General features: G+C 37.1%; 1 protein-coding gene across 4 annotated transcripts in view; it reads left to right on the top strand.

Moving 5' to 3' along the window:
- HS3ST5 (heparan sulfate-glucosamine 3-sulfotransferase 5) overlaps positions 1 to 22424 on the top strand; it is a 190450-nt gene that overhangs the window by 80839 nt on the left and 87187 nt on the right. For all 4 annotated transcript variants that reach the window (XM_064412976.1, XM_064412977.1, XM_064412974.1 and 1 more), the window contains exon 2: positions 18723 to 18930. The gene's annotated coding sequence lies outside the window, so the exon portion shown is untranslated. The remainder of the gene's footprint in view (positions 1 to 18722; positions 18931 to 22424) is intronic.

Raw genomic sequence — 22424 nt, 5'->3', positions numbered from 1 at the left:
AAGAGACCACAGTTTCTTTCAGCATGGTCTTATAAAAGGGTAACTGTGACATGGGTCTATCCTTAGATGTAAATTCTGATTTGAAAGGAGATCAGGCATGCATGGGAGACAAATATAATCAGAAGTTGTTTTATTATTGTCTTCACCATCTACAGCATCTAATGCCATCACTCTCCAGCATACCTATCAACGTGCTTTCCTTTCCCAGCTCTTTGATTTGTTTAGGTTAGTTTTCTTTACCAAATCACAAAATTCTGATCATAGAGTAGAACTCCTTTCCTGGCTGCTCTACAGGATCTTGTACCTTGTAAATATTAGGTTTGACTGTGGAGCCAAGAGACTGCCCAGTGTACATGACAGTGGAGAGTAGCACCTGCTGACCCAAACATTCATATTTACACTGAAAAGAATCAAAGGAAATACTTTATGATGTTATAGATCTAAAAAGACATTGTTTTCTCAGTGTATGGCTTTCTGATAAAAGTGTATGAATTTAAAGAGGTAAAAAATTGAAAACTAATCTATTTTAATCTAATTGTTCAGGACTGAAGTAGAGAAAATGTTATATTGTAAAATGTCTTTATCTTATAGTAGAAAGATAATTGTGGTGCTTTTATGAGTAGACAGGAATGATACAATAACTGATCAATCCCAGTTTTCTACATACATAGACATTCTCTATTATTGATATCAATACAGCTTTCAAACATTTACTTGAAAGAATTAGTCCTTAAGGGTTTTTTGTACCATTACTGCTTTTGTAGTCCACAACTTTTAAAATTGAAACTAAACCTAGTTTTGATTATTGAGACAAAAGCAACACTCTCTTTATAAATATGTATATACACTCGAAGTTAATCAGTTCACTGCTCTGGAATTAGCTGACTTGTTTGCCTTGGTGTGTCGCCAATTAGCAGGAACTCAGGGATACTGGCAGTTGACAGCTGGAAAGAGATCCCAAGTTCTGTGGCATACGGTTTGCTATGTTGTACAAAACCCGGAGCTCATGGTATTAATGCTTTAATTTGCTTATTAGAACCTTTGTCAGCAATCTGTCTGCTACTTTCTAATGAGCAAAATCTACCTCTAGAACCCTGCATGGAGCTGATTTCCCTAACATAAGGCTCTTCTGATGTTTGGAAACGCAGCTTTTTGCTTGGTATTACTAAAAGGAGCTGGTGAATAGAAAAACAAAACAAGAAAAATCACAACAGATAAACAGAATAGGGGAATAATAGTGAAGGCAGTTCTTTGTGCAGGAAATATCATAATTCAGAATTATTTCAAAATAGAACACCTTTAGAAGATAATTAGATGTTTAGAGATGGGACTCTAGCTTTAAAATAAAAATACACACTTTAAGAACTAAAATTTTATTATTATTTTATAGGGTGCAACAAATAGTTGGATTCAAATAGTTCTTCAATAAATGATTGTGAATGGTTGACTTTTTTCTAACATAGAATACACATGAACAAATATAGTCTACTAACATAACAGGTACAATATAGAAAAACAGATTACTTCCTTTAAGATTTAGTATAAGGTATAGTTGTTTTCTAAATGTGTTTCTTCTTGAAAAGCTGGATAAATAAAATAGAATCACCCGATACAATAGGATCAGAAAGTTAAGTCCCACAGTAGCAAGTAACACTAAAGTTAATTTTTTTAGATCTTTAACTTCATTCTTCTTAGAAAATAATATATTCTAGAGTTTATGTCCTATATATCTTATATGTGTTTAGAGAGTCTCCTTACACTTCACACATGATCTGTAAGAGCACTGCTGAAGTTGCATGTTCCTGAAGTCCCTGCCACAGCTGGGGAATGAGCAGCCAGCCAGAATCTCTGGCACAGGATGTGGCTGGAGTCATAAGAGCTCTGTGAGAATTACACACAAACAAGTCAAGATTAGTATTGATCTATTTTTGCATTATTTACAGTTACCCTTGAGTCCATATGCATGATTTTGATGGAGCTTAGCTGCATTAGGATTCAAGCTAAATATCACATTAGAAGCCCCCCAGGGAGAAAAGCTTTCTGAGTACAGTATAATAGAAAACACATATCTGCAGAGTGCTAAAGATGACTACACAACCTCCTGTGTTGGCTGCTATAGAGATTAACACATGACTGTGCAAAGTAATACATATTTGTTGATAAGGTAGAAGTAATATATGTAGCTAAGGGACTAAAATGAAAATTGCCATGTTTTGTCCTTTCTTTGCAGAAGTTTTGTCAGTGAATGAAAGCATCAGGAGAATGATAATAGAAATGAAGAAAAACTTCTTTCCACAGAGACATTTGAAAACAAAACTTTGACAGGAGTGAAATGACCTTGCCTGTTTAATAAGCTTAAATAGGCTCCTGCTGGCAGTGCTCCTATCTGATGAAGGACAGATAACAATCCTGGTGTTTATGTCAGGGTTTACAATCACTGTCACAGAGCTTGTCCTGCACTGTCTATGGGAGCAGCAGCGGGGAAAAGTGCAGAGTAGAAATCAGTGTTATTTATGAAGAAAGGTATTTTACTGTGAGTTAGAGCATTTGAAATGTACATATCTCTCATCAGAGGTCTGACATACTGAGCACATCCACAAATGGAACTGCTGAGTCAGCATATCCCTAATAAAGCCACACAGAGAGTTTTGCAGTATTAGGAAAAATGCATCTGTCTTGTCCATGTGTATAGGTACCAGCCAGTGGTCCGCAGAGAAAGTAGTGTTGTGTGTAGCACCAGTTTAAGGTGTTGACATCGGTGTCAGCAAATTGTGCTGGGGAAACATGAAATGTGGGGCTGGTACCTCAGTGTACCATTTTTTCTGCATTTGGTCTGTTTTCCTGTATGTCAGCTGAAAAGACAGCAGTCAGCAGAACAGCCACAATAATGTTCTCCCTTGCCTGGGATAATTTTCTTTCTCAAGGCTTTAGAGGGCAATATATGTTGCAGTGTCTAAGAGCAGTTCCACTTTCCTGGTGAGTTTTATACCTTGAGGGATAGATACAGGAAAATGTCGAGTTCCCTACTGCATAAAAGCACAGGACTGGCTGGATAAGATTCATTAATTTTTTTAACTCTTGATCAGAAACCATAACAATAGGACAAGGAATAAAGAATTCATACTGAAAGAGGGAAAATTTAGGTAGGTATGCAGAATTGTGAGGTTGATGAGGCACTGGAATAGGCTGTCCAGAGAAGTTGTAGATGCCCCATCCCCAGCAATGTTCAAGGCCAGATTGGATGGGGCATTTAGCAACCTGGTCAAGTAGGATGTGTCCCTGCCAATGGCAGAAGGCTTGGAACTAGATATTTTTTTTATGTCACTCCCAACCTAAACATCTCTATGATTTTTTTAACAATGATTGTTGCTGAACAAATACATGTAGTAGAAAAGAGTGAAACTGATAGCTGTCATGGTTTAGGAATAATATTCTCCAATTTAGTGCTTCTGCTAAAACCACACTTCTGCTTGGTCCTCCCTTCCCCCGCCCCCCCCCCAGCTGCAGGCAGAAGGAGCGAAAATCACAGGTTGAGATGTCCTAGAGAGCTACCAGTAGGAGTTTACAGGAGTCAAAAACATCACCACTGGTGAAAAAATAACCTCTCTGTTGTTTCGTGACCTGTTCTAATGTTGTTTTTAAAAGATTTCCTGCAAGACTTCACACTGTATCAAAGCCCAAAGGAAATAGTCCTTGTCTTTTAGGGCTCATAGGGTGGTTTGTTGTTTTTTTTCCAGAGCCAGAAGAAATCATTAATAAAACTCCTTCTCAAACAGAAGCTATTACATGCCAATTTATGAGAAGTGCTATGTTACTGAGAACATGGCCAGGGTTATGCTGCTCCTTCAGCTCAAATGTTTCTACATTGTGCTGCCCAACACACTCAGGTCCAAATCCTCTTCAGCCAGAAAATAAAGCAAAGAAGATGTCTGTCTGTACCATCTGCTTAGACTAGTCCCTTTTTGCAGACTTCCTGCAGGTTTTGTTTCCTGGAAGTCCATCAGGGTCTTGCTAGTTGCTCTTGAAGAGATATGACAAGAGAATCAGTTAAAAATCCTTAGAATGTCACAGAATGATGATGGAAGACTAATAAAGTCCAACCATTATCAGCACAGCCTGTGTAAGCCAGGAGAGTTGACAGTGCTTTCTGCTGACCCAACTGTTCTGCAAGGCAATAAAATCTGTCAGATTTCACAGAATGGCCCTCACCCACCTCCCAGAGCACATGTTCACCATCAGCATTCATTTCTGTATGCATTTCCTGAATGTGATGTGAAACCTCTGTTGAGGTTCAGCCTTCCCTGATCAAGCAGAACAGTCACAGAAATCAGAAGGCTCTAGCTGAACATGGTGGGAAAATGCATCTCACAGATATAGGAGACTCATCATTTAGGTAGAAGAACCAAGAAAACTGCTTGTAAGAGCTAATACAATAGAGAGTTAATTTGAGTTCAAAATTATACTATAGTGACATAAAATTTGTGTCAGAAATTATTGTAAAATCAATTTTAATACCCCAGCCTATGCAGATATCAGTTTCATTTTCTATTTGGTGTTCTGATCTCAGTGTATTTTCCTAGACTCTTTTTTGTTTGATCACTTCTTGTTAAGCATTTTTTCACTTCTTCCTCAGTGCTCACTCCCTTGTGGGTTCATTACAATTTATTTTTCATATGACTGATCTTTGCATACATCTGTGCCCAGTGCAGGAACTTCTTAATATGGTTGTTGGCCAAAGATGGTATTCACACAATTAAATCTTTGGCGCTAAACAGCTCTTCTTCACTGGGCAGTGGTAAAGATCTAAAGTATATTTTTCCCTGTTTAATCCTTGGAGCTTTGTATAAGAATTATTTCACATATTCTTAAAATGGATGTCACAGGTTTCAATATCATTGGGAGAGCTCACGGCTACTAGTCAACAGTTAAAGAGGTTTTTTTGTACTGAAACTAATTTACAATAAACTCATTTACAGAAACAGTATAAATTTTTAGTAAGTGGTATTTTTTTCAATAATAAGTCAGAGATATAAAACAGCCAAAAATATCCTTGTATCCCTTCAGAGCTGGCTTTTTAAACTGTATTTATTGTTTTCTAAATATGCAATAACACTTGCCAAGTATTGCATAAGAAGACATGAGGGATGCTAAAGATGTGTCAAAAGCATCTTTCACTAAGGTATTTTTTAAATTAATCTTTAAGCTCTAAGCTTAAAGCTTGGTAAGGCAGCTCAGTTCAAGGAGGTGTCCTTTTTAGGAAATGGACTCCCTTCTGTTAGATGATTAATTGTCATCATAGATTTTGAGGTTTTACACTTATCATAGTCCAAGCTCCATAGAAATTATTTGAAGAATTAATCTTAATATGTTTTCAGATTGCATTGAAAGCCTATAATGTTGCCTTCTGTCTTTAAAAGACATTGGGTTATGGATTCCTTTCTATGAATTTTTGATAAAGTGGTCCAGAAGAAGGAAAATAAGTGGTTATTTGTCAACTAATATCATGAAATTTGTATTGGCTGTTTAAATGGTTTTTTGTAGAGCTAAACAAGATCATGTAAAAACTGCCAGCAGATACATGAATAAGAAATAATTTTGTCTCATATGGTATTTACTGCTGCAAAACTTTTACACTTTTTATTATACAATAGATCCAGTTTATTCAAAGAAGAAAAATTCAATAATGGAAAAAATTTCATTTCTTAGTTTCATCATTCAGTTCTGTCCCAAATGCGATTGTCATATTAGAAAAACCAAACTTGCAAAGCTGAATGTTTCTAGTAGCTGGTATTGGAACTGAGGTTTCCCTTGGGACAGTGGGGAAGAAATCCTTGGTGTCTTGCACACAGCTATAAATGCACCTGCTAAATCAGCTGTGCTGCCCTGCTCCAACAATTGCATGTGTGTGCCACCACACAGATCTGTTCAGTGTCACCCAGCCTCATTGGAACCTCACCTCCGTTTTAAAATATGTATAAATCAGTTTTGTGTGAGGTGCAGCCTGAGTGCTGGGCAAAGCAGAAGATTGTGGATGGGTACAGAGCATACCATTTGTCTCTTTATCAACACCAGTCGCATTTCCCTTCACCATGGGAAGCTCCTTGTGTTGTATCCATGCAGCCTACCCATCCCACAGAAAAGCGTCTGTCTTCTTCCTGATGGCAAAAGCTGAAATAAGTAGAATACCATTTTCCTACTATTTATCCCCCTCATGGAGATATGAAAGCATGTTCTGAGAAAATAACAAAAAGGTAGATAAAATGCAAGTGATACTATGAAACCACCACCACCAAAAAAAAAAAAAAACATAAAAAACCAAAACCAACAAAAAAAAAAAAAAAAAAAAAACCACACCAAACCCCACCACCTATTCACTAGATACTAACCTTTCAATCAATCAAAATGCTGGGATGTTTTCAGTCTTGATATTTTCTCAAATATTCATAGCTACCTTAAAGAAAAAGAGAACAATTATATTTCTTTTGAGGGCATGTACAATAGGGCACTAGAATGTGAAAATTAGTTTTCTGTGTTGTCTAATATTATTCTGATGGAGGAATGGGCGAATGATAAAAGAAGTTAAATGGTTTGGGGTTTAGTTTTGGGATTTTTAAATCTATGATTCACTAAAGAATGTCTTACAAATTCTTGTATTACTTGTTACAGCAGTTTTTTATGATGATTCATAGCTGTGACAATTCAGCCTATTGATACCAAAACCACTTTGTGCAATTGCTCTCTGCTCTTTTGTTCCACTGACAATATGCAAAACTCTACTTATATCACTTGGGATATTCCAGTACTTGAAATTTCTGACTTGAGTCAACTGTTTAATCAATATATTTCATAAACCAAGAAAGTTTAAAGATTGTTTTTTGCTGTTCCATACATTAGTAGCCTAAGGAATGACAGTGGTTTTGTAGGTTTAAGTTTAAAACAGTGATTTTACCAGCTGTTGGGGAAAACTGCAATTACATTTCCTTTGTGTTTACATTCTGGATATGTTACAAAATTACTGTAATTATGTAGAATAGAACGTGATGATTATATGGTTGGTTTTTTGCATTTCAAAACTACAAAGATATTATAATAACATTACATCTCTAAGTTGCTCTTTTAGGAAAGTAAAGGGTACAAGTTTCCTTCTGTTCTTAAATCAAGCTGTTTGTGGTATATTTCAGGTCAACATATGCAGGTTGTAACCACTGCAGTAAGCCCTCCAGAACATGTCATCCCTGAACAAAAGGTATTCCATTTGCAAACAATCTTTGAAACACTGAAATGACATTGAATCTGTTTATCTGGCCTGGCAACCAACATCTCATTCAAGTCTTGTTCCCAGCTAGAGTTTGATTACTGAAAAACTCAAACAAGGACCCTCTTTGTAATATTGATCAAAAAATAAAAGCATGTGAGCAAAATTGGTGTGTTTTTAACTGTTGCATGGATAGGTGAATTATTTTTATTTGCATAAATTACTTTTATACATTACTTTCTTGGATAACGAGAGTTTTGTATCTGTGACACTGGTGAAAGAATGTTTTTAATGAAAGGACTCAGTGACCTGACCATGATGTGGGTTCCACTTCTATCAAGGTGTAAGAATAAAATGGTTTCTTTAAATAGTCATAGCCCTGACTCTCGTCTTTGGTGTATCCCCAGCTTCTAAACCAAACAAAGCGAATTCTTCTGACAAGTGGCAGGAAAGTACACTGGGTGCCTGGGGCTTTGCTCTCTTCTATGGGGAGAATAAGTGTCCTACTTAAAATTGCTGCAACCTAAGGAGCCTCACTGTGTATAACTTTTGAGTTCTAGATGGGGGATAGTATCAAATAAGTCATCCAAGTCCTTTTGGAGGGGGAAGGAGGTAGGAAATGGAATGCAAAAGGAAATTGCAGAAATGTGTATCTTTAAAAGGGTTGGGGTTTTTTTTAATGGAACTCTGTTTGAAACCTTTTTTTCTTCTCTCTTATCAGCTTAGCTTTCCCTGTAAATGTAGAGTCTAAAACTTAACTGGGAAAAATACAGTAAAGCTTCTTTACTAATGTCAAGATAATCTTTTAAACATAAAACCCAGAGGATAACAGTATGAATGCTACCTCTAAAACTGGGTCACTCATCACTCTTCTTAAGAAAAGTTATACTTCCGTTCTTCACTTTATCAGAAAAAACATAGTACTCTGATAGGACCAAAAAATATTGCTAAAGCAGCGGGATATATTTTAAATTATTTTTATTATTCCAGTCTATCTTGTTTCACAGAAGTTTTCTTCTTTAAATTTTTTTGAGGGATTACATGACTAAACTCTTTTCTGCTATTCTTTCTTCCTAAATGCCATAACTGTACTTATATCTGGAGTCCTAAAACTACTTAACTTGTTTCCCAGTCACTGTCATGGGTTTCCTAGACAACTGAAAACTTTTCCAGAACACCTTCTGTGTTGCCCTTTCTTCATCACTATGAGAGTGATTATCTCAATCTATACTAAGACTGAGACACAGAGGTGAATTTCTGATGCCCTCCTTGCACTTACATTGTGGTTGGCTCTGGTTGAGGATGCTGAATGTATTTAATGCTAATTCAGCACTTCTGCTCCCCTGGAGAAAAGTTAAATAAAGTTTGAATGTGGAGGGGGGGGAAAGGCATTTCTTGGGTGAATGAATGCAGCATTTTTTTTTGGTCAGACCCTCATTAGTAGAAATCAATGTATCATCATTGACTTCCATGGAAGTATGGCAAATAACATCAGCTCAGAGCCTGTATGCAGTGATGATATTTGCATTTGTTGAAGCTTTGAACAAGATCTATAAAGCATTCATATGGAACAGATTTGTTGCACTGGGAGTTCTTAAGACTTTCTCTTTGGATTGTTTGGAATTTGCTGGTTTTCAGTCTTTTGACAGTGCTATGAGGTATCATATTTCTTGTTTTGCTGGGATTTCCTAATTAGCAATGCTGAACAGGAATTGTTTGAAATGCAGTGTAAATTGCTGCATCTCTGTCCATATTGCACATTTTAAAATTAATCTGTTTCATCAGAAATGTGTCTGTAGAAATTAAATGACCACAGCTGCTGCACCTGGGTTCTTGAACCTGAAAGTTTGTCTATGCAAGTTCTCATTTGAGAGATACAGTTTGTTTGCATATACACATTTGCAAACAGGATTACTCTTTTGAATTTCAGAAAAACTAGTTTGAAACGTTTAAATTCTTTCCCCCAAAATAATGATGCAATTTTGCAGAATTTCTTCTATTTTCTTTATTTTCTTTTATATTTTTTCTGGCTCTGTATAATTTTAAGCTTATTTGATGACAAATAATCCTTGTCCATCTGAGGCACCACAGGATCTACAACTGGTGGGCAAGCTCAGCTTGAGAAAAAGAGAAGTGGAGGTTATATGCCTGCTGTGACAGCAATAAGCCCAAGGGCAAAGCCTTCTGTTCTGGAGAAATGAGGGTTAGGTCCTTTGAACCATCTGTCTCACAGGTCTCCAGAGAAGATTATGAAGAAAGGAGTAAGCACTTACTGGACATAGATCTTCTCAGATATTGATTTAAGAATGATTCTTTCTTCGTAGTCCTGAAAGTAGTCCTAAATGGAACAAACTTAACAAATAAACTAAACGGAATAATCTACTGATTAAACCCCTTCCTCAGACATGCATCAGTCTCTATACCTGTACTGAAATTGCACCTGTTTAGGGCAGGAGGTATAGACCATGACTGAAAATAAGTCTGTGTGTTTAATTCAGCTCTGCCTGGTGCTTTTTTCATTGCGTTGCTGTTGATCCCTTAAGAAAACCAGAGATAGAATTGGAGGATTTATGAACATGAGAAGTCACTTCAGCCTGAGCACAAGGAGATGTAAGGTGCTGAGCCGACATCAGCATTTTGGTAGACCCACACAACTATTTCCATTTTCTGGCATCCAGCTGCATCTGACACCCATTTCAGCCTCTGCTGCTGCATGGAGAGAGAACCTTAGGTGTCATAGAATGGCCATTGATGATATTTTTGGGTCACATGTTGTGCCAGATCCACCCAATCTGACACTTAACCATAGCTGCTATGCAAAATTAAGGGAGGATTGTAAGAGAGCAAGAGAGCTCCTTCTCCATAAACACCTGCTTTGAAAAGCTGGTGTTTTGCTGATGAGTATTTTGTTGTGTGGTTTTTTTTCAGCATTGCTAGAGTTCTTTAAGCACAATGATATTTTGTTGCAGTTTTGTCAAGTCCAGAGGCAAGGGAGAGTATAAGAACCTCATTGAGGAATGAATTAAAATAAGCCTCAAGTTATAGGAAAAGTAAAACCTAGAATGCATGCCCTAATTGCACAGGGAAGAGCACCATAAAAGAATAGAAAACAATGGCTCTGTTATCAGAGGAGGGAGGAAATCCTCTATTTATATTTCAATTCAAAAGAAGTTTTTCAGCTCCAAAAGATTTTTGTGTAACAGCACTGCTGGAGCTCCTAAGAAAATTTTTAATCTGCATGTCTTTAAAGCTCATGGATTGAATAGTACACACGTGAAGCTAAATCAATACTCTTCATGTCCAGCTTGTTATGTCAGGATGAAGAGTTAATGGAGCCACTGCTTAACTTTTTGAACCTCATTTGCAAGCTCTCTATGCAAATTATTCATAATAATGTTAGTGGAAGTCCCAGCTGAGAAAAGCCTAGGAGGTTGCCTTTAAGTCTTCTTGGCTGCATCATTTAACTCATACATTCATAGATTAATTAGGAGACGCTAGGGCTACAAACTAGTGCTGAAAGAGAAGATGTATTGGCCAAGATTTGTGACTAAACAAACTTTCTGTGCATCCTCAGAAGCTCCGTCACTCTTCTCCACAGCCTATTGAAACATTATCACAAGTAGCATTATATCAATATGTCTAGATATTGAGCAGTTTCTACTGATTTAAAGGTCTTTTGTTACTCTTACTCTGGTGTCTGAGCACCCTAAGGATGTACACTTAATTTCCAAAACTGATATGCATGAGAAGTAAAGTGGTTATTCACTAATGCTAATTGGCTTCTAAAAAGCCAATTCATTTTTCAGATAGCACTAATCTTGATATGTTAAATAGAAATAGTGAAAGATATTCACCAGTGTGAAAAGAAAGTTTTTGAAGCATTCATCTTCCTTTCTCAATGAAGCAGCTTCTGTCATTTGCTTGCCTATCCTTGACAATCTTCATTTATCAAATGCCTCTTTTGTAGTTGTTTTCCCCAGCCATCCTATTTGCTTAGCTGATGAAACTCCACCAGCCAAAGACAGCAATTCTTGGTGATCTGTTCTAGAGCATCTGCTGGTGTTTTGCTAAAGCTGGAAAACACTTGGGTGTAGAAATAAATAATATGAGCTTACACTATTTTCATTTCAGTTGCTTTCGCAATTTTTAATAAAAGTTGCCTCTCTTTTTACAATGAAAGATTTTTTTCAGGCATTACTTTCTTAAGCAGTATTGGATAAAGAATGTTGTGAGTACATGTAAAACTGAACATCAGAAATATTTTTCTGCATTGATACTGTTCTCTTTCTTCCAGAAACCACAAAAAGCAGCAGTTCACCTTAGAGCAGCTTGTAATTATATTTTTGCTTTTTTTTTCCTATGAGAAAAGATGGTATATTGAAACTGTCTGAGCAATACTTTTTTTGGTAGTCTTAAGTAAAGTAAATATGACCATGGGGAGGAACTATCTTATCCCAGTAGACATGATGCTGATCTCTTTTGTGCCAAAGTAAATCAAGAATAATTTTACCAATGTCAGTACAGCCACATCAATGCAATTCTAGTGGGAATATGAAATATGGCACAGTATCTCTGTAAAGAATAATGAAAGATTGCAATGGGAATTGTTGTGCCTGTGTATATCTGCAGGAAGTCTGTGGAATTTGGTATCTTATAAGGTGGAATAAAAGAAACTTTGAGTTTAAATTAATCGGGGCTGAGTTAATTAATCTGACATGTGACAGGAGAACACTGTGAAACTTTAACCATGTCATCTGAGACTGGACTAAATATCTCTGCTCTGTAAAGGAAAAACATATTTCAAATCTGCTGTTAGTATAATTGTTGACAGGATTTGGGCAGGATGGGGACTGACATAAAAGCAAATTGGAAATAAAGACTGTTGCTCTATCTCAAATGTGGCTGTTACATGGTGCAGAGCAACTCTTTCTGTGTGTGTTTTTGATGGAAACCAGGAAACAGCAAGATAATTTTGTTAGCACAGGCAAGTTTTTGGATTCTTCGTGGCTGACAGTGTCTTCACTCAAAGTACAGAACCAATTTCTGAAAAAGTGGCCATTTACAACTTAAACAACTGACTGGGTAGCGATAGGCTGTTTTTTTTAGTCTGTACAGACTGGTACACAATCAATCCATACCCAGAGTGCTGCCTCGTGCACCTGGCAGCTGTCCCTCTGCGTGCCTGTGGAAAACTCCCGTTTCCCCACCAGCTGCAGGTGTCACATGAGGCTGCTGCTGCTGCAACCAGGAGAGAGAAGGGGTCCAGAAACAAGGTATTGAGATCAAAGGAGTTGAATCAGATACCAGGAGGTTCAGTGCAGCATTACATTGATACCTTGCCAGCCTGGAAACATACTAAAACCCTTCACATTGAGAAGACGTGAAGCTCCTATAAACACAGATTAAATAAATAAGCTGTCCAGTAAGAGAAATTAGAACTGAAAAGTATTAATTAATCTAATTTATACGCTTATCAGTTTGGGGAATGAAAGTGATCAAGGGGAGGCATTTAACTGATTTTACAATTGGCCTGTACTTCATTCCCAAAAAGAACTTGCTTTACTGGGAAAATGTACTGAAAAGATAAGTCATAGTGATATTTGCATTCAGATTATATTTACTGCTTTCCACAATCTGTGCATCTTTGTAAGTCAGCTCAGGTTTGTGAAGTTACATTTGCGTGGGACTGTAGTTCCTCTAAAAAGCTGATGAAGCTAAGACTCTTTGGGTCTCGTGCATAAAATCTGATTTGGGATTCAGAATACTGCTCTGTAGATTTCACTCAGAAAGATAAGCTCTTTTCTGAGCAATGCCTAGCATTTTTGTGGGAAGCAGCATTTGATCTTCCAGGGGAGCCAGGACTTCTGCTCAGCAGAGTCACCTGGGGGCAAAAAGCCTCAGGGTGCCTCAAGTCCAACCTCCCACTGCAAGCAGGCCAGTGACACAGCAAGTACCTCAATGTCATCCCAGTGCTTCTCATCCTCCCACTGTGGACCCTTGAGGAGAGTCTTTATAGAAGTGTTTCCATCTATTCCACACACTTCTCTCAGGTGGCTGCAGACCAGGTCCCTTCCTTTCTTAAGCTGAGCAAACCCAGTTCCCTCATCTCCCTCCCTTGTATCTCATAGGCTGCAGTAATGGATATTCCTGTGGCTTTTCTTGCCTCTGTTTACAAATATGGATAACTGGAATATTTGGAAGCTGCAGTTGAGAGGGCAGGAAACAAGACCAACTATATAGCTAACCCTCCCACTGCCTAACACTAAAATAAAGCTTGCCTTTGAACTCATGGAATAGGAAAGACAGAACCCATGACATAGGAGAGAAGAATCCCTTATTATTATTTTTCAGCTTTTTCATTTACAGATTGTATCAGGCACTGAATGGTAAAATGTAGTAAGCAGCTGTGCAGAGATGAAGCAGCTGATATTAATACATACACAGATGTGGAAGGTAAAAAAATCTATAGCAGTTATAATAATATATGCTGATTTTACCCACTGCCTTTTGCCCAAAAATAATTTGTGTTATGAATACATGTATTTAAATATATTTTAACATAAAATACATATATTATGAGAAATAAATTCATAACAAATGTCTTCTTTTTTTAGATATGGGTGCCTTAACTGAATTAATGAAATCTTTGGACAGGGTTGTCAGTTTGTAATGTGCTGATGAGCATGTGTGAGTCCCACTGGCCCTTGTCATTTTCTCACTGTCACACAAAGCTGTTGAGGGTCACTATGTATTGTAGCCTTCCTTTACCAGTGAGCACAGAATATCCCTGCTGTCAGGGCTGTGATATGAGTGCTGTCATAGCCCCACCCTCTCCCTGTACCCTTTTGCACTGTGCCTCCTGTAAGTGTGATGAAAGGCATCTCTCTGCGCCCAGGCAGGAATGCTGGGCCACTGGCTGTTCCTTTCTCTGACTCTCAGATAAAGCAGGTTTCCTGCCAAGAAAATTCACATTGGCCTCGCCTCTGCAAGGGGGTCTCTCCCCAAGTGGAAATTCATTATTTATTTCCTCCAAGAACAAGTGATTTCCTCATAAAGCTGACCTATTTCTGTAGATCATGCGACAGTTTCCACTGCTGTAGCTGTCTGTACAGTTGTGCTAATGTGCTGGATTTGCATCAGTAAAGCAACTACTCTTGTCACAGGTAGCAATTTGTACTGAGTAATTGTTGTAGAGCTCATGCACAAGAACCCACATATAGTGTATGTTGTGCATATTTATTGTACATATGAAATATAATGGGTTATAGGAAAATACATTCACTTTTGTGGTACATTGAACAGTACTCAGGTATAAATGAGATTTTGTGTGATGTACATACCCCTGTTCTAGGTTACTTTGAGAATATTTGTTCATGATTATTTTATTCTTGCTTTTCTTATTAAGTATTTATTGCAACACAGCCTTGATATTTAAGACTACTACCTCAAGAGATTTACTGCACATTTCACACCTTTTTTTAATGCAATTTTAGTCTGATAATTTTTTGACTTGTTATAAATTGTAGACTCACTGCACTAGGTTTACACCATAGTAACACATTACTCAGTGCAGAATGCTGATCTCACCTCTTGCTTGACAGTTAAATAGAGGGAAAAGAGGAGATTTGTGCATATTTTGAAATGTGGATGCACTAACACAGTGTTTACCAACTTTTATTACTTTGATGCAAATTTTCTCAGCCATGTTCTATCATACTGAAATTTGAGTCCAAAAGGAAAAACACATTTTTTTAAAAATGGAGGTTGTTAGTATTCACCTTTTTAGTGGCAAATCATTGAGCTGCTTAAAATTCATTCTATCATGCAACCAAAACTGGAACTAGTTTGGAACTGAAAAGCTGATGGTGAGCGCAGTGGTGTGGTGGCCATTGTGACTTGCCATGGCTTCACACACCTTTAAAACATTTTGAATAACAGCTGAAAAGGTAATATGTGGCATGTCAAAATTTGCAAGAATGGAGGGTTGTTTCCCTGAGGGTAAGTATGCTTCATATTTATGCAGCAGGTAGAAAAAGCAATCTGTAGAAATTCCTCCCAGATTCCATCAAGGGCTCCTGGACTACGTGCGGTCATCTCTGAAGGACTGTGCTGGAGGGCTTCCCAACACTACTGCCCCAAGGCTGTCTGTCAGAAAGATTTATCCCAGAGACATAAACACTAGCTCTGGCTTCTTAGAAGTTGGGGCAGGCTGATTATCAGGGTTGAACAGATGCCATAGTCTCAGAAATTTGGAGGTTTTCTAAAAATTATTTTTATGGAGCAGAGGGAAATCAGGGGAAGCCTGAAAAATGAAAATATGTGTAAGTGACTAATCATTGATTTTATTTTCTTTTTCTTTGTCCCCAGTCACTCAATTATGGCGCTCTGTATCTATTTTCATGACATTATGGCAAATTCATTATTTTTGTAGGGACTAACTCTGACAGTGATTTGAACCTTCCAGAGTAGCCTTGACACTTTGAGAGCTAATGCCTTCTGTCTAACTCTGTAGAAGTGTTAAGTGTGATTCAGCTCTCATGGTTTAATCTGACTCATTTCATTTTTCATTGAAATGGACATGGTATGGGCAGGTGACCGGATTTGTCCAATGATTTGAGGAAGAGAGACTTTCATGTGTATAAAGAGGTCACTTAAAATGTCCATGTGTTTAGCTGTTTGCTATTCTCTAAACTTAGAAAAAAATAAAATTAAAACAAAATAAAATAATTGAAAATTTCTTTTTAATTCTTCCTTTACAGGATCAGGAGACTCTTGTCTTGTCATCTGGTTTTATGATATTTCTTGCAAGGTGCTTCCTTTTTCAAAAGTCCCCTGCAGCTAACAGATTCAGGAAAGGAAACCTGTAAATCAACTCAAGTCCATTAACTAAAATAAACAAATATAATCTTCAGTAAGCCTTATTTTGGCATTGAAAAAGACTGTAGTCTTAAGTAGAGTGGATAAACATATTGAAAATAGACAGACACTAAACATGATACTCTAGTGTTCACATTAGCACAAACAGAAACAGTTAAATTAGAAATCAAATCAGAAAAAATAATTACGATCCCATTTAATTTGATTTTTCACTTCATATGTATTCATTTAAACTGTTTACAATAAATAAACTGATTATATTTGTGATCATTTATATAAAATTACATGTATGGATGTTCACAAACATTCCACATTGAATTGTGGCTTTAATTGGTAGATCTGTCATTCCTGAAATTTATTGTATATAATTAATGAGTCTTCCTCAAATAATGGAAGATAAATTCCATCTAAGTTTAAAAACAATCTATTCCTTGTAGAATATAAACAGTATCCATTTTATAAATAAATCTACATAGTGTCAACACATTATTGACTAGTCTCCTCAAGCCTGATGGTAAACCAGTCCTTTCTGTGGATGCACAATGCTTGTAAAATGATAGGACTTTTAACAACATTATTCTCAGGGAGCTTGATTACTGTCCTGGAAGAATTTAAGTCATTTACTTCGTGCAATACACCTTAGAAAGAAGGAAAATATTTATATGCAGCTTTTCTCCAAAAGTGTTTTCAAATCTCCCTTCTTTTCTCTGAAACCTCAAAGGTGGTGATGATTGCCAAGGCACAGCCCTTAGAATGCATTTTATTTTCCTTGTGAACAACTCAGCTGAAAATCCTGTAACATAGCAGGTCTTATTTATGATATATTAGGAACCCTCGAGAGCTCCCTCTTAAGGGATTTATCACATTTGTTTCCCTCACTGTCTCTGTCGCACATAGAAATGATAACAAACACTGTTTGGATCTAATGCTACAATCTATATCTCTAAATATCACTGACATCACAGAATCAGACTATTATGATTTTCAAAGTCTCATTCACACAACTGAGAGACAAGTTCATTGTCTTCTTCGTGTGACTATTAATATCCCCACAGGGAGAGTTTATAGGTTCACAGAAGCATTTTCTAGGGTTTGTTTGTTTGTTTGCTTTCCAGAGCCAACTTATTAGCTCTCAAAGATACTGTACATGATACTGGCACGATTTCTCAGAGCAGTAGTTGAGATGTTTTATTAGGTATTTCAGCTGAACATTTACTCTCTGAAACTGAGCTATCCAAAGAGGGCTTTTGGGACACTATCAATTCGGTCTAATGTATGAGCTCGAATTATTGTATCATTATAATATGCTGCTTGGTGTCTTTTGCCATTGATTTGCCTACATTTTTAAATTGCTCAATCAGAAGCCATTTATCTGATAAATTATTAATGAATAAATGTTTGTGATGGAAAAACAAAATACTCAGCATTGCAAATCATGTATCCTACAGGCAACAGCAGTCAGAAGTAAACTGTTCTTGAGCCAAGTAAGTGGTTTATGTAATGTAGACGGAAATTTTATGTTGAAATCAACACTTCATTGCAAAGAAAGGATGGCTGCTATTCTCCTAGACTTTTATAAGATTCTTGTACATTTATACATTCTTTCATAGGTACAAAATTTAGTTTCAAGTGTGCAAAAGCATCTGCACTTTTTAGACTCCAACCATACTGCAAAGGTGCTCAGACTGGTCGTTCTTTACAGTATTTTTGTAGAAACCTTTTGATTTAATGTTGATCCTCTACTCACAAGTATTTTTTCTCAGCTAACAGAATAATTGTAGAGTTAATGTCTTTTGGCAGGTCACATTTGACATTGGTAATTTTGAGAGCTTAACTGCATTCTAAATTCCTTGGGACTTGATTTACTTTGAATGAAAGTAGATATGTTCATGCCCCAAGCTAGAAATTGTTGTATGAGATTTGCAATTAAATACCGTATTCATGTTTGTCTCTGTGACCCGTGTCTTCAATATGGAGGCATAGTTAGATTATTTAAAAAAAAACCCTAAAAACCACAGAAAATATTAAAAAGACAAGATCATCTAAACTACTCTCACTAAATGTTGTTATCATTTTCTCCAGATGTCTTTGGCGTTATTCTAAGTATAAAAGTAGTTTTTCCAGTGATTTACAAAATGGCTACAAAATACATTTCTGGTTAATGTCAAAGGCGAAATGTAGCAGAGCAGCAGCAGCACAAGTAATATATTACCTCTTTCCAGTAAATATCTAACATTCCTTTTCTTGTAACTCACTTAAACTAGGTGTAATTAGCCATTTTCTGTCATTAGGTATGACTTTTGTTTGGGTTTTGGTATTGTGAAATGCATTTGTTGTAATTTTCCTTCCCCTTTCCCCTTCCTTTCTTACCTGTGCTCCAGATTCTAGGCTGCCAATGTTTACAAGGTACTGACACAGTACTTCCAGAAACATGACCTGACATGCACTACCTCTGGGGCCCTACTGCAAAAAATTTCTTTGCATTGTTAAACAGGGAAACTGAGGTTTTAGGTTTTTTCAGTTCTTTGGTTTGGCTTGTTGGGTTGGTTTTTTTATTTTCAAATATGCAGTGTCTTCTCTTTTTGTACAGGCTCAGCGAGTTGTACACCATTTCGGCAGAGATGTCTGATCTTTCCATCTGCATACCTGGAGGTGCTTTATTCCCTGAATGGTCTTTTCAGTAATCACTAAAGACTTCTTGGGACTGAACACTGAAACAGATGAGTTAAATCCTTCTGGAATGTTCTTCATCAGACGTAGACGTACTGGACTTCCTGGATGTGCCTAAGGACACAAAGGTTAGTGTCTTCCTTATAAGCCTCAGGTTTCAGGATTGTTTCATTTCATCTTTAGCACCAGGGACTATGTTTCAATTTGTTGCTTGAACAGGGACACAGATGAGTAAAATGGTGATTAATACAACATATATATATATAGGTGAGGTCATGCTTTTAACTGCCTTGTAATAAATGTGCCTAGTGAGCTCAGGCAACCTAAAGGCTTCTAAATGACTAGCTGGCCACCAAGAGAAAGCTGTGCCCATGCTCTGAGCTTGATTGCCATTAACAATTTTTGTGGCATTTCTTCTAGACTTGTGTTTAGTGCATTTCAACCACTCTCACTTTATTTACAGCCTGTAAAAAGGGGACAATATTCTATTTTGTTCATGAGATAGTTCTTCTTTACAGTTGGTGGGGATCAGAGTGTTTGTTCAACTGTGTGCTTGATTGTTCTAGATGGCATGGAGACTTCAGGAGAATGCCAAAGACATTCATAGCATGTTGGAAAAAATTGATTTCTTTTATGGCAGCTATTCATATTCCAGAAACTGTGAGACTTTGATAAAATGCTTTGTCTACCCTTTGGTTTCTCTTCAAACGTTATATAATCTGCTGATATTATTCTGACACTACTTTGCCACCTCAAGAAATCAGCCTTGACCAGAGCAATTCACTGACACAATTTTTCTATGGAATGATTGAAAACATAGAATAAATAATTTTGCAAGCAGATACATGCTCAGAAAGGTGGTAGAATGTGTGTGGGCATATGTGCTCATCAAGTCATGTCTCAGACACATAACTGACAAGGAAAGTAGCAAGATCATAAAGATGCATCAGGATTTTCAGCACGAATCATAACATTATAAAAAACCACTATGTTTATAATGATGTGGATCATGCTATGAGCAGTAGAGAAGAAAAATGAACAATCATAACCTTGATTTTTATTCTATGATTGCCATCTGTTTTTCTTTTTTTTTTCAGAATATTCTTTAGGATTAATGCTCTATCTGTGTTTGGGGGAAGAGGGTGAAAAGTTCCTCTCAGTTTCATTCTGTCAACTTCATCTTATTTCATATGGACAATGCAAAACCCCCTAGTTTTACAGATACTACTTTTTCTTATTAAGCATCTCCTATTAAATCTATTAAAATCTATTAAAATAATTTCAGGAAACCTATTGGCTAAAGCACACAGAGCTCAAACTTGATGTAATTAAACTATATGAATTGAGTTCTGTTTTTTCTGTTTTTGTGGAAGGATTCCAGTGCTATCATCTGAATAATAGCTTTCTAATTAATCTTCCTCTGTCTGCTATCCTAGCTAGCATTTGAGTTTGTATTCTAAACACTCTCTGTATAAAATAAACAAAAGATAAAAATATCATCCCTCATAAAAAAGAAGTTTGCCTACTGGCATAAAATATCTACTCCAGATAGGAGGAGAAAAAAAAAAAAGAAAAACAGAAAACCAAATATAGTTTTTCTAAGTTCTATTGAAGTTACGGAGAATCTTTGTAACAGACTTCAGTAGGAACAAGAACATGAATATAAAAATACAGACTCCATTTAAAAGCAGAAGGTTAGAGGAGTTGCAAGATTATACAAAGTTTGCTGGGTAGAGGAGAGCTGTGATAGTTCTTTGAGGCGCCCTCAATGTGATACCTAAATATTTTCCAAGAAAGTAAAATTGATATAAGAGCATATATTGTAGCTTTAAAATGTGGACTTTTTAAATAATATTACATCTTTTATACGTGTGTGTGTGTGTGTGTGTGTGTGTGTGTGTGTGTGTGTGTGTGTGTGTGTGTATACTTTGAGGTGAATGAATACCTCTGTTGCAGAGTTAGAATGCCAAATATGTTATAAACTCCATCTTCCTGCACTGTATGTTCGTGCTTGGGAGGTTTGTGTAATATGTCTGTGTGTGACTGATAAAGAAACATAAGGGATAGGATTATGGGTTTGGCTAACTCAGCATAGCTGTTGATAGAGCCTTGCTGTTTCAGGACAGATAATGCTGGAAGATAGGATTGCACAAGGTTTAGGATGGACGGGATCTCATAGATCATCAGTTACACCCCCCGTGCCATGGGTAGGGACACCTTCCACTAGACCAGGTTGCCAAAGTCTCATCCAGCCTGGCCTTGAATATAGCCAGAGTATCCACAACTTCTCTGGGCAACCTCTGCCACTACTTCGCCACTCTGAATAACTAATTTCTTCCCAACATCTCATCTAAACCTACCCTTATTCAGGCTAAAGCCATTGCCCCTTGTCCTGTCACTATCTGCCAATATAAAAAGTCCCTCATCCTCCTTTTTATAAACCCTCTTAAGGTACTGGAAAGCTGCTACAAGGTCTCCCAGAAGCCTTCTTTTCTCCAGGCTGAACAACACTAAGCTGTCTTAGCCTCCCTTCATGGGGGAAGTGCTTCATCCCTGTAATCACCTTTGTGGCTCTCCTCTGAAAAAAAAATGTCTTCTGTCAAATATATTTGGTGGCAAAAAAACCCCAGAAGTGATCTATCCACCATTTCAGAAGTAGGTCAGAGCTGTGAATCCTAATCTAAAGCAACAGGACCGAAACCCAGCATAAGGTCCCTTCAGATCCAGAAACACAGGTTGTGTTTAAGATATGTTTGTACCCTTGTCATCACCTTTGCCTGTCTCGTTGGTCTCCCTGAGAACCACCTTTCACTCGAGACTGACCTCATCTTCCTCTCAGCCACTACTTCTTATCAGAAAGCATAAAGCTACATACAAACAATGTAACAGCAAAACAAGGCTTAGGCATGAGTTTGATCCCTAGCTCCTGCTCATCCATCCAATCTATTCACTTATTTCCTTGGTTTTGCCACACAGTCCCATTCAATGCACAGTAGATTTCAGGGAGCAGGTAGGGAAGAGAAAGTTTCCAAGAAGCTGCTAAGAATACAGACACTTTTTTTTGGGATAGAGAGACAAAGTCACCCACACTCTGGGCAAGAGAATCAGTCCTGGTTTATTCAACTTACAAACACACACTGCCAAGTGTTGCAAAGCCCAGGCCCCCACTGACTCCAGTGGGAGCACAGACAGCTTTTATTGTAAATGTTTTCACTGATCACCATTTAAAGGACAGAGAATTTGAGGAGGATAAGCTGAGACACCTCCTCTTCCATTTTTAACTCTTAGATGGGATGTAATGAAAAGTATTTGCAGTATGTATTGCTTTCACATAGTAGAAAATGATTGCTCAAACAACTACAGTAGCCTCTAATCCTTATCCTCAGAGCCTTTTTCTTTTTTCTTATTTTTTTCCTTTCATGTCATTTCTGGCTTTAATGAGATAAAGAATTCACATGAATTAAGTTATGTTTACTATGCTACTCTTGTGGCAGAAGTTTATCCCTTGTGTCTTCCTGTAAAGTCATGGTATTTTATTTTCTTTTGTGTTGTCTTTTCTGGAAACTTTCAATACAAATGAAAGCAGCATGGTAGACTTCATATCCATTAGCTGATTCTGATA

This window comes from Passer domesticus, chromosome 3 (assembly GCF_036417665.1).
Source record: "Passer domesticus isolate bPasDom1 chromosome 3, bPasDom1.hap1, whole genome shotgun sequence".
In the NCBI taxonomy this organism is placed as follows: Eukaryota; Metazoa; Chordata; class Aves; order Passeriformes; family Passeridae; genus Passer; species Passer domesticus.
The sequence above is the reverse complement of the archived record's forward strand: the minus strand, read 5'-3'. Positions and strand labels throughout refer to the sequence as shown.